The sequence below is a fragment of the Rosa rugosa genome, chromosome 7 (genome assembly GCF_958449725.1).
Source record: "Rosa rugosa chromosome 7, drRosRugo1.1, whole genome shotgun sequence".
Classification (NCBI taxonomy): Eukaryota; Viridiplantae; Streptophyta; class Magnoliopsida; order Rosales; family Rosaceae; genus Rosa; species Rosa rugosa.
In genome coordinates, this window is record NC_084826.1 from 14300128 (window position 1) to 14316596 (window position 16469).

Sequence of the window (16469 nt, forward strand, 5' to 3'; positions counted from 1 at the left end):
GGGATTATAATGAAAGACAAGCAACAATGAACTAACACTACGCATACTCACTTTAAATAGGAGAGCCTAACATGTCAATGAATCCAACAACGAAAGCTGAATTGAACAACTAATCGAGCTAAATTGACTAGAGTAGGTAGCAATAAGCGGGACAAGTTATGTCCACAATAGATAATTATTGGGTGGGCCATCTCATGATCTCCCAAAATGGTATTTTGACCTCCAATAATTTTTAAAAGTTTTTAAATCTAACTTTACTCTTCTAAAAAATTGAACAAAATGAAAAATAAAAAAGATCAAATAAAATCTGCACTTTCTCTTCTCCTTCCTCCCCTCTCACTCATTCTCTTGCAGCCACAAATAAGAATTATTGGGTGATTAAGGTAGAATGTTAAATATCACAAAAATAGAAGAAAGGACAAAAAAAACATAGAGAAGAAAAACCGTGAAACTAATGAATGTGAAAACGATCTTTATTGCCTATTCTTTTTGTTTCTGGGTTAGCTTAATTGCTTTGCTTAATGGAGGTGACATCAATTATAATCTTGATCTCTTTTCATATTGGTTTTTTTTTTTTTTTTTGGCTAGTGTTAGTGATAAGAAAAGAGAAATAACTAGGATATGTGTATTGGGAAAAAATTTGTGTGGAGACAAAAAATGACAAGATTGGAAGTTTTGTGCATATTTTAGAAAGGGATGTCCAAATGTCAATTTAAAAGGTATTAATAGAAGCCCCCATTGATGTTCCGTTGAGGACACCGTGTGATTGACAAATCAAAAAAATGTTCCGTTGGGAAATGTCTAACAAGTCATACGCAAAACATTTAACTCTTTATCAAATTTCATTTGCTTTTGTTGTTCCTTAATAATTTTTCTTTTTTCTTTTTTTGAGTTACTTAACATGCTCTTGTATCGCAACAACAAATTTTATTAACACTAAAAGTTAAATGTTGGGGAAGTACTTTTAGTTTTAACTTTTCGGTCTGAATTTTTTTGAGTCACAACTAGAAACCTATTGTTGGTTAATGTAGGATTACATACTATTTTTTTAATAACTATTATGCCTCAAATAGTGAACTTTATCTAGATGAGAATGGTAGTTCCAGAAAGTTCTGCCAAAGAGCCAAGACGAGGTGACAAACCTTCTTCTATTAGTCGTAGCATTGCCCACACATGCTCTACCCGCATGAGCAAGAAACTTAAGTTTCTACCTGTATTAGACCACACTTTTTATTGCTCAATAGAAATGGAACCTGGAACCATAACTTTTGCAGAAATGTACACCCCTTACGATTCCCAAAACATAGCTGGATTTTTGACAATTAATGAGAAGTAACATTTACAGGTCTTGTAGGTAGAGAATTGAAAATATCTTACCAAGATCTACTTGATGCTGAACCGGGGAAGGAGGCTGATCACTGCCAGCAAATAACGTTGCAAGTCGGGTCAAGCGGACCGGCATTATATTTCAACAAAATTAAGGTATCAACAATAGCAATTTCATTTCAACAAAGACAGTGACCAGAGTCTTGTTCTTGAGTTTTAACTAGATCTTCATGGATTTGAAACAGATCATTGAAGTTCTTCTGTGAGCTTTTGATTCTTATCAAAAAGATCCATCAACACTTGGTACGTCGTTCTACATCTATCATTTCTTTAAAAAGTTGCTTTATTTCAACATTAGTCGAGTCTTTTCGGAATACTTATTATCATTACCCGGTTTAGTTTTGGAAATACTTGAACCTTCTCTCTTCTTTACAGAGAGATCGAGTATACTGACTGAGGGCAAATATGGCCTCTGTAACGGACCTCTTAATTGGAAAACTTGCGACAATTCTTGAGAACGAAGGAACAGCCATAGCCGGCATTCATGATGAAGTTGATAAGATTAAGGAGGAGTTTCTAAGCATGAAAGCTTTCCTAGTGGATGCGGAGGCCAACAAAGCAAAAACTGAAGGAGAAAAATTGTGGGTTGCAAGAATCAGAAACCTAGCCTATGATGTTGAAGATATCATTGATGAATTCATGTATCACATGTATGAGAAGCAAAGTGGGGGTCGACTTTCAAGGGGGCTACACAAAACCATTCGCGCTCCATGTAATCTTTGGTTCAGGCATAAAATTGCAAAGAAGTTGCAGAAAATTACTGAAATGATCAAAGCCATTCCAGAGAGGAATCAAAGATACAGTGTTGGCCTTGTTGGAGGAGCAACTACATTTGAAGATATTCACAAATTGGTGCAGAGCCAAGCGGAGTCTTCGTTTTTCATTAGGGAAGACGAACTGGTTGGGATTAAAGGCAAGAGGCAAATACTAATGGGATGGCTCATGGATGAAGAGCAACACCAAACTGTTATAGCTGTGGTTGGCATGGGAGGTTCTGGGAAGACAACTCTAGTTGCCAAGGTCTTCAACAATGAAAAGGTGAAGAGACATTTCGATTGTTATGCATGGCTTACCGTTTCCCAAACTTATGATGTGGTAGACTTGTTTCGAAAGTTGATCAGGGAACTCTACAAATCAAGGAAGGAAGAGTGTTCTGCAAATTTGAATGCCATGAGCCGCATAGAATTGCTAGAGTTACTGGTTAACTACTTGGACTCCAAAAGATACCTAGTTGTTCTAGATGACGTGTGGGATATAAAAGTTTGGAGCGAAATAAATGTATCACTTCAAGATAGGCAACTCGGAAGTCGAATCATAGTTACAACTCGAAAAGAAGATGTAGCATCCCATTCTTTTGGAGTTAAAAGCCATGTTCACCCTATTCAACCCCTGCTAAAGAATGAGGCTTGGGAGCTCTTCTGCAAAAAAGCATTTTCATCTAATGAGCACAAAACTTGTCCACCCGATTTTGTGTCGTTAGCTTGCCAACTTGTGGAAAAGTGTGAAGGCCTTCCTCTGGCTATTGTGGCTTTAGGTGGTCTTATGTCTTCCAAGAAGTCGCTGGATCAATGGCAGCAAGTCTGCAACAGCTTGAATTGGCATCTAGATCACAGTCCATTGCTAGACCCTGTGAAAAATATCTTGTTTCTGAGTGTCAATGATTTGCCATCTCAATTGAAACATTGCTTCCTCTATTTCTCTCTATTCCCAGAAGATTTTGTAATTAAAAGAAAAAGGCTCGTTAGATTGTGGATGGCCGAAGGATTTGTTGAACATGTGAAAGGGATCACACCAGAAGAAGTTGCAGATGACTATCTTATGGAGCTCTGTTTCCGTAGTGTGTTACAAGTTGTAAAGAGAAATAATACAGGAAGGCCGAAACAAGTTAAGATGCATGATCTGATGTGAGAGCTTGCTTTGTCGACAGCCGAGAAGGAAAAGTTTGGTCATGTATACGACGGGAGAGAAGTAATGGAAGACATCTCAACCCGTCGCTTGTCAATTGACAGAATGGAAGGAGAAATTAAATCATGCCCGGGTATGTCAAACATTCGTTCTCTTCTAGTATTTGCCCCTAACATGTCCTCATTGTGTTTCTCAAATACAATGCTTTCTCGGTTCAAATTGTTGAGGACTCTAGAGTTGCAGGAAGTCCAAATTGATAAACTGCCGGGTGCAGTTGTTTACTTGTTCAACTTGAGATATTTAAATTTGAAGGGCACTTTAATCAAGCAACTTCCAGAGTCCATAGGGCGTCTCCGCAACCTTCAATTACTGAACGTCAAGGATACTAAGATAGAGTCACTTCCAAAAGGAATTGCAAAGTTGCTGAACCTGCGCCATCTACTTATGTATCGCTACACTGGAAACTATCTGGACTTCAATTATGTGAGTGGGATGAGAGTGCCATCAAATATTTCTCAGTTGCAGAAACTGCAGACTTTATCGATGATTGAATCAGAAGGGGACACTATTAGACTTATGGGCAACCTGACTCAACTTAAGAGCATCGGCATATCGAATGTGAAAGAAAGAGACGAGATTGACCTTTGGGTCTCAATCGAAAAGTTGAATCTGCTTCAATCTGTGGTTTTAATGGCAAGTAATGAAGAGGAAATCCTTCCCGTGAAAGCACAATGTCCACGTCTTCCGCGCCTTCGAATACTTTATTTGACTGGCAGATTGCAAAAGGCAGTACCTTGGTTTTCTTCACTGCAGAGCCTCGCACGTCTGTGTCTGCGTTGGTCTAGACTTGAAGAGGATTTACTACCTCAAATTGAAGCACTGCCCAATCTGACATGGCTTGATCTTTGGAATTCATATGTTGGGGAAGAGTTGTGTTTCCGCAAAGGCTTTGTAAAGTTGGAGAGGTTGGAGTTGTTCAATTTTGCCTCGGTGAAAAAGATAAGTATAGAACAAGGGGTGATGCCAAATCTCCGGTACTTATGGGTTAAAAACTGCATGGAGTTGAAGACAGTGCCATTGGGCCTTGAATACCTTTCTAATCTACAATCTTTGGCTCTGGAATTTGTTCCCACTGAAATTTTACAGCCCATTCGGATAGGAGGTGCGGATCGGTATAAGATACAACACATTCCTGAGATCATACATGTTTTCGAAGAGTCATCCAAGCAGGTCTATGAAAACTTGGCCTAGTGTTTCTTTCTCCTGCCAGGTAATTGCTTTCTTATCCTGGAACAAACTGTTCAGCAATGAAAACTCAATTTAGTTTTACGAGCCGCATAATGAAAGAAAGATTTACCATATTGGTCTTTTCTCTTGTTATACCTTTTGTAGAATCCATCAAGTCCGACAAGGATTGAACAAGATTTGAGTTTGATGAAGACTCCTTTCTGTACGCGTGGGAAGATGCAAGGATTGATCTCAGTTTTCATATGCCTCTTTCTTTTTCCATAATTGAATAATACACAAGACTGTTTCTGATGTAGTACTTGTTATTGTTTGTGTGCATTGGCATGTAATAATGTTGGATTGAATGCCACTTAACAGTTTGCATTGTAATAAAGATTGGTATCCATATCGAGCACTTTTTTATCCGATGAGTTCCATATCGAGCACTTTGTAAATCTTTTTCTGTATTTGGAATTTCTAGAGGAGAACCACAGAACACACAAGGTGCACCTAGTTTTTTTTTTTTTTTTTTTTTTTTCTTGTAACATACATATGCAATGGTTGCATAGAAAATGGCTGCTTTGGCAACTGGCTGCATAGGATATGGCACCCGAAGCTGGCGGCTCTGGAAGGCTCCCCGAGATAGTAAGCTGTGGATTGTCCCTCAAGGCGGGCAGCTTTGATGTGCTTCTTGAGGCGGACAATATAGGCAAGGCGCTTATTAATTTCCAACAACCTTACGCACCACCGAATCAGTTGGCATGTCCTTGACAGTATAAGGGTTCCACATCCCCTTGGTTTTAGAGTGACAGTAGCAGCGCCAGTTGCCAGTCTTCTCCACCTAGCTGCCTTGGTCTTGCCGGATTTCTTTTTGTCATTACAGCTTCATAGAGCATCAGGTATTAGCCATATCAGACAGTTTGTAAGTTGTTCTCTCCGTAACTAATCAAGTCAGTCTGTAAGTTACGCTCCTAAAATTAAAACACAGCAACTAATTAAGACCGAATCTAAGTAGCAGAAAAATGCATTTCAAATGAGATGTCTAATTTAACAACAAATTGTAGGAAGGTGCTCCATGTTTAGATGTTTGCAAACACCTTTAAGGAGTCAAATTTGGAAAACCAAGCTGAAAGAGAAACAGAACAATCAAACAGATGCTGGGATTTACCCTGCCTCAGCTGTCAAGTTGTCATCGCCTGTCACTGCTGCTGTGCTTCTTCTTCTTCTTCTTCTTCTTCTTCTGGAGTTGCTCTTCGAGCACTCTACTTGACAAAGACCTTTAAGTCTTTGAATGGGGGTTTATAGGAGGAGTTAGTTATATAAAAGAAGCTTAACCTTCCTCAGAGAAGCTCTGAACATATGTTGCAGCTTCCATGAGAAGCTTTACCGGGTTATAGAAGCTATTTCATTTTTCAATTCCGTGGAACTAGGGGTCCTTATTTTAGCTACTACAAATTCAAACTTTTTCTGAGATTAGCCTTGAATACAGTTGCTTATTATGCATATCCATCTTTTCACTTGCAATATGCAAAGGCCACTGCAAACCCACAATTCACACAGAAGTCTTAAATAATGTCTGAGTGTTAATACACAGGGAGGTAATACTAAACCGGCGAAGGAAATGTGGATTTACATTACAAGATGAGCTCTTTTTCATAGAAAAAACCCACTTGAAAATTCCAAGTACAAGAATGTACATCAACACATTGTGAAAGAGGGTCTGTATGGCAATATCACTCTTGAGGCTATGTGAGGTCATCTTCTTCCAATTCTTCTTCTTGCTCCTTGGACACATTTGTCTTTAGTCCACTGACATCACCTGCAGGCAGTTTCCTGGCGAGTCTGATGACCTGCAGCCATTTCAGTTTAGTGAAACAAATGTGAAACCAAGTACATTTGCAGAACAGAAAAGTAAAACCATTCAAAATCAAGATTGGTATACAACCCCCATTCTTCGTAAAAGGAAAGGTTTAACCAAACATCCCTATATCATAGCCTAGATTAATGTTCATACCAATAATGGTGGAGAAGCAAACTAATGCATTACCATGTGATCAAGATGAGAAACTGCGCTTGACTGAGCAAGTCGTTTGATTTCTTCAATATCACCTTATGTGTATGCGAAAAGAAGTTTACTAGCACATCGGCCATGATCATTGCCCAAAAAAGCATCGACCCTACACAGATCCAAAGCAGTAAGCGTATAATCGTGTAAATAGTACTTACCAGCCAAATATATAGCGCGAGTAAATAGCATTTCATATGAATATAGATAACCACAGCCTCTCATGTCATCATTCTAGGATCTTTATATAGATGCAGCTCACCTCAGATGATAATTCTTTTCATTTGAAAAGAAACTAGCATCTGGTAAATTTATTATAAATATAGAAAAATCCCATAATTTTTGGGCTCTGCCTCGATAAATTGTCTATACTATATAGTAAATAAAGCTGATGTAATAACACATAAGTTACAGAACTTCAATATATTGCTTATACCAGAAGTTTCTGTTAGAGCTTTTACTTACTGGGAGCAATCGTTGTAGCATTTTTCTGCTTGCTTGACATCACGAATATACAGGTATATGAGAATTGCACTAAGATATGCCTGATTCAACAAAGGTTATAAAAACAACTTCTTCATAAGTATCATATTTAAACATGAAACTAAGGAATTAAAAAGTGACTGATACTCGAAAGCAAATAGGATAACAACATTAATAATGCAACAGCTTAATCTCCCATATGCAGATGATAGTAAGTATTAACTACACAGATACAGAAGCACAAGTTACAATCATCACATGATTTATCAGACTACAGAAGTAGAAATGTAGAACCGGGAAAGATTGCTACTTTGAGCCTTTACATATACTTGCATTCTAATGATATAATCTGTAGAATTAGTTTCAGTGCAACAACCAAGATACATGAATAGATGCCACAAGGATGGTAGTTTCTGTAAAACAAGGTACAAGAAGACTAATTATAGCTCTAATGATAAAAGTTTAATTACTAAAGATGCAAAAGGGCATCAGTCTCTTTGTCCAATGACAAGCAAATGAAAGCAGAGAGAAAGATGCTGGATACTTAGTTGCAAGTTTTTTCCTATTAAGAAGATTCTATTTCTCAGAAAATTCAAGTCCACTTTTTCAGGCTTTAGCACTCTATATAGCATAGGTACTTCAACAGGGAGCCATTTCCACATTGTATTCATATCAGATACCAATACTCCTAAATTAGTCCAAAATAATCTATCTCATTTACATATAAATAAATGGTAAAGAAGAATAGTGTCAAGGGAACCAATTCCAAACATCATCATTTTGATAAAGAATAGTGTGAAACTGAAAGATAAATGTGCAAATAGCCAAAAGGCAATCCTTTCGCACCTTGCACTGGCTATGGGTAGCATTACACTTATCAGCTGCTAAGCCCCATCTTAACAGGAAAGCCGCAGCATCTGTATACCTGTAAATAATAGCAGCAATTATTTGTAGATCACCAGGATTATGATTAAACTCATAATAAAAGCTGGTGACAGGTGACCCGAATTTTCTAAAAAATACCATCTAATGTTTTTGTGTACCTCTTTGTACCCTCGGAGCATTCCCTTTGCCCTTTCCCTAATAAATAAAACCTATAAACCCCAATTTCCCACAATTTTAGCCTCAATTGTTGGATTATCAATGCTGCTAGAAAACCCTACAACATGATTCAACAAGACCTCACCCGTTCACCAAAATCGTAATTACCATAATTAATTTGCTAACGGCCATTATGTACTGCATCTTCTTAATCGATTAAAAGAATAATTGCATAACTTAAACGACAAATATCATTCCAAAACTTACTTTTGAAGTTTTATATAAGCACTAGTAACATCTCGATATAGATCAAAGGCCATTTGCTCTTTGCCATCGTCTTCAAGAATAGTGCACGCCTCAATGTAAAGTTGAATAGCTTCTTCAGGAACAGGAGCTGTAGTAATTTTCAACATTTTCAAATTGTAAGATTTGAAAATAGTAATTTTCAGGAACAGGATCTTCAGGAACAGGATCTATTTTCTGGAAAGACATTCACATTTAAACTGTAAGATGTACAATCCCGTACAGAACACAAAGAGGCCAAACCTCTTAAGCTGTAATCGTACCTCAAGTATATGCACAATATGAGAGAAACAAACATGGAAAACAATCAAATGGAGAAAAGTTCTTCTAGAATATAAATTTTCAGGTACCTCCCACTACATGTGTGTGTGCAAATTCAATATATAGGAAACTGAAAATTCTTTTGGCCAGAAAAGATGAATAATCATTTAAGAACAACAAGAATTCCTGCAATTGTCAAGAGCACCCAAGTACAAGTCCAAAACTTTTCCCTGCAAGTACACTAACGCTTTTGGACAGCACTTGAGACCACTAAGAGTTACAGAAAGAAGAGAGTGAACCCTGTCTTTACTGAGCTCCTTTTGCAAGAGCATCTGATGCAGGCTGTGCTCTTCCGCACACAGTGTATAATTCTGATGCCCTTCTGTAAAAATCAGCAACTTCATTCCACTTGCCTAACTCCTTTGCTAGAGCAGCAGCGGACTTCATATGCTTTGCAGCATCCCAGGGTCTGATTTCATATTAAAGGTAGTTGTCACAGATTCCTAAGAACTTAAAAAGGATCGATCTTAGTTACTCAAGAAAGCTTGTTGAAGTTCCATACCTTACAGAGACTCTTGACAGTATTACTCTTATTGGCTGTAAAAGTTTGGTGGAAGTTCCGGATAGCTCTCCAAGAGTACTCTAAACATTGAGAATATAGATCTTCAAGGATGTACAGGTTTGGTTCAAATTTCTTCCTATTTTGAGAATCTTATCAAGCTTACTTGTCTGAACCTGAAAGAGTGCCGGAATCTTGGAATTATTTTAAAGATACCGTACAGTATGACATTCTTAGATTTAGATCATACTGCATTAAAAGTACTGCCAACCACAATATGTAAACTGAAATTTCTCGAGAGACTCTCTCTCAATGGATGCTAGCTTCATAAAATTTCCATAAATATTGGAGCCTATGGAATGTCTGGAGATTCTTGATCTAAGGGAAACAGGAATTAAAGAGCTGCCCTCATCGATTGAAAATCTTGTCGGGGTTAACATATTACAGTTATCGATCAAAATGCAGGAGCCTTGAGTTTGTGTCAAACAACATCTACATTTCAAACATTCTTTTTTTTTTTTTTTGAAGGGGAAGACGACAAACATTTCATTAATATGAAACCAGTCATGAGTACATTGGACAATTGAACTTGATGGCTGTTGGAAACTGAAAAAATTGCCTGCATCATCAGTCATTTCGTGCTCTTTGGTATCCATATTCCTCGGTGACGGCAAAGTCTTCAAAGAAATCCCTGATTGCATATTCATTACATTATCCTCATTGCAGACATTAGATCCAAGTGGAACTATGATTAAGAGCATATCCCCAAGCATCACACAAGTTTCTAGGCTGAAGTCCTTACAGATAAGGAATTGCAAGTGCCTTAGATCTTTACCTGAGCTCCCATGTCTTCTTCAAGAATTGGTGCCCATGGCTGCACGTCACTGAAGACAGTGTCACACTCAATGACGTACACAAGGTTTGGATGAAATGTGGGACAATATAATGAGTGATGCACATCTTAGAATTTTGCGAATGGCAATTGGGGTATCAAGAAAATGTGGAGAAATAACTGTTGTACGTTTCTCTCTCTTGCGCGTGCACACCCAATTACTTGTATCTCTTTTTAATTTTTCACCAGTTGGTTACTGATCATGACGTCTTGTTCATTGTTTATGATATACAGGATCGAAGCAGCCAGCCTTTAGATGGGGTTGCATGTCCGGGAAATATTGATATTCCAAAATGGTTCGGCTGTCAAAAGGAGGGACAATCAATGAAGTTGAAGGTTCCTTAATGGTCCAATGCAACTGCAAACTTCTTGGGTTTCGCTCTATGACTATGCGTTGTGGCTAGACCTCTTTCATATGGACTGCCTTGCATGATTTTCTGTAGAATCAGTTTCAGAACCAACAATGATGAAAGCCATTTTTTCGATTTCTCCTTTAAGGCAGAAAGAGTTAAGCGCCAGTCGTGTGAATCATGTGATCATGATGACGTGTTTTTGTGGTATATAAGTTACAATGCCTTTGAACTTGTGGATGGAGCAGAACGGTCTTTGGCTCATATTTACAATGCCACCGAAGAGAGTTCTATAAGGCTATTGGTGAGGTGACAAGGTGCGGGGTTCTTTGGATGTACCAAGGCCAAGACGCTATAAAATTTACATTATGTTAGAAGGGATTGTGCTACACCGGCCAGGGGTGATGAATTTTTGTTATTATGAGAGGCTAACTTGGACTCACCAGGTAATGAATTCTTGTCACCAGAAGCTAGCTAGTAGCTAGAAGCCATCTCAAGAGTCTTCTCCACCCGAGCTAGCTCCATCAATAAAGAAAATGTCAAATTATAACATCGGTAAAAGCGACCGAAAGATGAGTGGCTAGCTAGAAGCCATCTCAAGAGTCTTCTCCTATATATATATAATGGTCAAATTTTCAATCAAATTAATGATCGCTAAGGCATCCAAAACTGCAATTTACACGAACGGACTGAATCTGTTCAACCTGAACCATTTGTGTAAATTGCAGTTTTGGATGTCCTAACGATCATCAATTTGGCTAATTTGCAGAAGTAATCTACTCATATTTACCTAAAAACTGAACGGTTAAGATATGAATATGTGATTAAAAAGTTGTCAAAATATGAAAATTCGTTCCTTAAGCTAAGTTAAGGACCTCCTTAGCATAGAAGGCCATATATATATATATATATATATATCCAGAGCGGAGCTCCGCTTTGAAATTAAAGTGCGGATTTAGAGTTTAGGGTCACTTTTCGGTCGCATAGCCACATATCGACCGTTCAGTTTTTAGGTACTAATGTATAGATTATCTCTGCAAATTTTCAGCCAAATTGATGATCGTTAAGGCATTGTAACTGCCTTAAAGCTAGTACGGTTCAGGTTGGACAGATTCAGTTCGTCCATTGATTTAAGCAAGTTATATACCTTAAAGATCATCAATTTGGCTGAAAATTTGCAGAGATGATCTATACATTAATACCTAAAAACTGAACGGTCGAGATGTGGATATGCGACCGAAAAGTGACCCTAAACTCTAAATCCGCACTTTAATTTCAAAGCGGAGCTCCGCTCTGGATAGGGTCTGTATACAAGAGTGATTTCTTAGTTAAGAATATGAACTGCATAAAGATCTACCAGGTTTTTTGTTACAACCTGGATTATCTCCTTTTCCACCAATGCACGTCGTATGGGATCCGCCTGGGGAGGTAGCGTAGTCCCCAATTCTGGAAACAAATAAGAGGGACTTAGAGGCGGGTTTTCGTCGCCTGAAAGCCCCCCACCAGAGGCATGCCCTACTAAACTTCCGGAACTAGAGGATCCTTCCTCCCCACCAAAATAAAGAATAAAAGAGTCCTAGTAAAAAAATCTAGAGCATTTTCATAGGCACAACTGAACTGGCTTAACTAGAGCATTTTCATAGGCACAACTGAACCTTTTTTTTCGGTAAGCTGTCATTTCTAATTCTTGATCGATCACTGATTTGTTGAGAATTATTCATCATTCTAGGTCACTGATATGTAGATTATTATTTGGTGTTTGATATATTGCATAGGCACAACTGAACCTTTTTTTTGGGTTAGCTGCCATACTGGATTAATATGTCGATTGGTAGCGTAACTACAGCTAGCTAACTCATAATGAAGCCTGGGTTTGATGCCCCTATTGCAAGTACTCGATCTACAAATGCAATATATCAAACCCTATCTTTTGCACTTGCATATAGGCTTTGATGCGAAGTTTCTTTTCTTTGATTTAAACGCACGGCATTCTTTTTTTCATTTTGTCAACTTTGATGTCTCATTTGTTTTGGTCATATCGTGTCACCGTCATACACTGCACTCATGCAAAAAATGTACTGGTATATCCCATTGCCTTCTTTTCTTAATGCCAGATTTAGGCTTGTAGAACCTACTCTTCCAACTCATTTGTACTACTTTTCCTGGTTAGTTTTAGAGAAATTTTTAGAAATATATAATCTTTTTTTATCCATTGAATTGACTTTTAACCTAGCTTTTCAAAACTATTGATGTTTAACCTTTTGATATGTACTTATACCCTAGCCTATTCATCTGATCCTTACAAGTTCACAACCATTCTACCTTTTCACACTTTCGCACTGGTGTTGTAGAAATTATTTGAAACTAAAACTCTCCTTTTCTCACTGCCATTACTCAATATTCATGGATTGTTGATGGGTTTTGATTGAGTTTCGAAATTCTCATTGGCTGTGCTTTGACTCTTGATTTATTGGGTTTCGATTGCATCTTTCTTCCACGAGCCATAATTGCTTGATGCCTGATTGATAACTACTGGAGTACAAATGTACAAACTCCATAAATGTTACAGACCTTTACAACCAAAGTTTGGTCCTGGTAATCATGGCATGGTTAGGTTGAGCGATGAAGTTCGACTGAAGATTTGGTCTATGATTGGGTTCAGGCTTCCTCAATGACATTTTTCTAATTTATTGAATGCATGAATTTTTTGGGTCTTAGTCATGAATTCTGGAAAAACATATATATCTCCGGATCCTATAAATAAAAGCTTATAACATAAATCCTTAAGTGAGCAAAAATTTGTAGTACTAAATGCAGTGTGGTGATTTTGAATTATTAGGAGGCGTCCAATCACCATTACAATCGACTCTTGAGTTTTGATCAATAGAAAGTCGACCCATAAAACCAGAATCGATCAAGAATTTAACAAGGGCTGAATGAAATACTAGTCTCCAAAGTCCATAACTTCGGTGTTTCAATACCTCTCTATAAACCCAAAGAAGGCATAACCACTGAAGAAGAACCCACGTCACATCCCAACCCTCTTAACCCAAATACCCGCCACAAATGTTAACCAACACAATTACATTGCGCCATTTCAATCCCTTTCATTTTTTTTCCTATAGAGCTTTTGGCCAATTAATTCCAAATTCACGTTGATTGCAATCAGTTCGTTTCTTTCTGGCTCGCAAACTGATCTGGGTCTGCTTCAATTTCACATGCTTTCTGGGTATCCGTTATAAAAAGAGAAGGTTGAAACTTGAAAGGGGAGACACAAAATACAACATAAATGAAGAGGCCAGCAAAGAATGTACACCTCTTTACCAAATTCTGTGAAATTATAATTAAGGAATAAGGATAATTGCGAGTCCATACGTTTTAAGGATAACTACGATTACATTAAAGTGAGGAATTTCAATTTTCGTATGAGTGTACGACAGATTAGTATGCTGCTTAAATATGTGATATTATTGATAAATGTTTTAGAATAGAAAATAAGAGATCAATGAATTTTTACCTATGAATTTTGTAGGAAGAGAAAAGAAAGAAAGAGAGCGAGCAAAGAAGAGTCGGGTTAGTGAATATCAAATAAAAGACAAGACTTTTCCACACTAAAATGTCATATTTCAATAACTTTTAAAACATAGATTATTAGTCAATATAAGACAAAAAATGGTCATTTTTCTAAATTTCTCTTAGTTTTACTGGTACGTCTCTACGTGTTCCATAATGATCTGTGAAATATTAAGATAGGGTTCTCGATCGAGTAGGATGTTTGGATTAAGTCTCAAAATTCATTAGCATCTCCTTCACGGCAGATGTAGATTAACAATATTTAGGCCCGTCTATCACGGTGTTGGCTTGGCTTGCCTTTCTCCATCCAATGTTGACAAATTTACACCGTCACTTATACTATTCAATGTTTTGCATAATCTGCTGCCATTTTTTTCAATTAATTGGCGAAGTCGAGTCTCATCGTTTAAGAGTAGTTGTCAAACAGCTATACTTTAGTTAGATCATTTAGAGATAATGAAAGTAACATACCTTAGTTAGATCATTTTCCCTATTTTTATAATTACTGACAATATATTTAGGGTAGTGCTATTTACACACCATTTTTCTCTATTCACATACCCCCCCTATTTATCTATTACTTTAATTTAAGGGGCTGTGACCAGTTACCCATTTTTAGCCCAAAAAATGCCCACTTACTCCACCAAGAGTTTTTTAACCCCATTTACCCAATCTTACATCTATTGACATTTTAGCCCCTGTTAATTAAATTAAAACTCATCCATCTCTTATCAGTCTCTCTCTCCTTCCCAAACTCTCTCTCTCTCCCCCCGATCTCCACCTCCACTCTCTCTCTCTCTCTCTCTCTCTCTCTCTCTCTCTCTCTCTCTCTCTCTCTCTCTCTCTCCTCCCCATGATCTCCACCTCCGGTCTGTCTCTCTCTCTCTGATCGCCGCGCCGGAGATGCAGTCCAAATCTGAACACGACGATGAAGCTCCAGTCGGCGATCCAACGTTCTCGTCGCCGTTCGATTGATCGGCGATCCAGCCACTCCAACGTCCTCGTCGCAGTTCATCGGCAATGTGTCTACTGCCCCTAACGCTGCCCCTAAACCCTAAACTTAACACGAAGACATTATTTGGGGGCAGTAATGTGTCTACTGCCCCCCACTAAACCATTATTACTGCCCCCTACTAAACCATTAAAACTTGCCCCAGTTTTGTGAAGGATTCTGACTTCGTATGAAGACATTATTTGGGGGCAGTAATGTGTCTACTGCCCCCCACTAAACCATTAAAACTTGCACCAGTTAAGTGAAGGGTTCTGACTTCGTATGAAGACATTATTTGGGGGCAGTAATGTGTCTACTGCCCCCCACTAAACCATTAAAACTTGCACCAGTTTCAAGGATTCACAGTGTATTGCACTTTATCACAAACAAATCAACAAGAGATGATTACTGTCTCCTAAGAAAGACATTATTGGGTGGCACTAATGTATCTACTGCCCCCCAATAGACCATCAAACATTACACCGCTTCCTATGTTTCGCAGATTATACAAGTTATTCACACTCAAAACAACAGATAATGTCTAAAAACCCACATTATGAGGGTCAATATTCTGTATACTGCCCCCCACTAGACTGACACAAACAACACAATTTTTTTCATTTATCAACTACTGCAATTTAACACTACATTTACTTTGGAATAGCAGTTTTCAGTCCGTCAATAAATAAAGCAGTCATCATTGGCCCCCAATACAAAGTCTACTGGGGGGCACCAATGTTACAACTTTTATGGTTATGACTGCACAATAGCAGATAGCCATTTTCAGTCCGTCGTCGATTCCTTCAGAAGGTCAACCCCGGCCTCGCCGAGCTTCTCAGCGACGAGGACCGTCGGCTTGGCGTCGAGCCTGGCAGCGGAGAGCACGACGACGAGTTTCGGCGCGGCGATGGCTAGAGCAGGCGTCGTGGGCGACCTGCCGGAGCGATGGAGGGAGGGAGAGAGAGATCCGACGTCTTCTGGAGAGAGAGAGAGAGAGAGAGAGAGAGAGAGAGAGAGAGAGAGAGAGAGAGAGAGAGAGAGAGAGAGAGAGAGAGAGAGAGAGAGAGAGAGAGAGAGATAGAGAAATCGGTGAGGGGGGAGGAGAGAGAAATCGGTGAGGGGGAGAGAGAGAGAGAGAGAGAAACTGAGAGTAGAGAGATTGAAGGAGAGGGCAAAAAAGTCCCAAAAATTAATAAAAAGAATTAATTGGGTAAAGGGAAAATAATCCCTTAGAGTGTTTTGGGTAAATGGGGTTTAAAAACTCTTAGTCGGGCAAGTGGGCACATTTTAAGCTAAAATTGGGTAAATGAGCATTTTCCCTTAATTTAGAAATCAATTTTTTTCATAAAATACCCTAACTACCCTCCTTTGCAATTTTTTTATTTTTTATTTTTTATTATTTGGCAAGTCAATTATCCCCAAATCCTAAACTC

At 38.3% G+C, this 16469-nt stretch overlaps 2 pseudogenes; one reads left to right on the forward strand and one right to left on the reverse strand.

The window, feature by feature from the left end:
- Window positions 1-1499: 1499 nt before the first annotated feature.
- LOC133722104 (disease resistance protein RPM1-like) lies at window positions 1500-4926 on the forward strand (annotated as a pseudogene).
- A 1154-nt stretch (window positions 4927-6080) lies between these two features.
- Window positions 6081-10112, reverse strand: LOC133722445 (gamma-soluble NSF attachment protein-like; annotated as a pseudogene).
- Between the last annotated feature and the right edge of the window lie 6357 nt (window positions 10113-16469).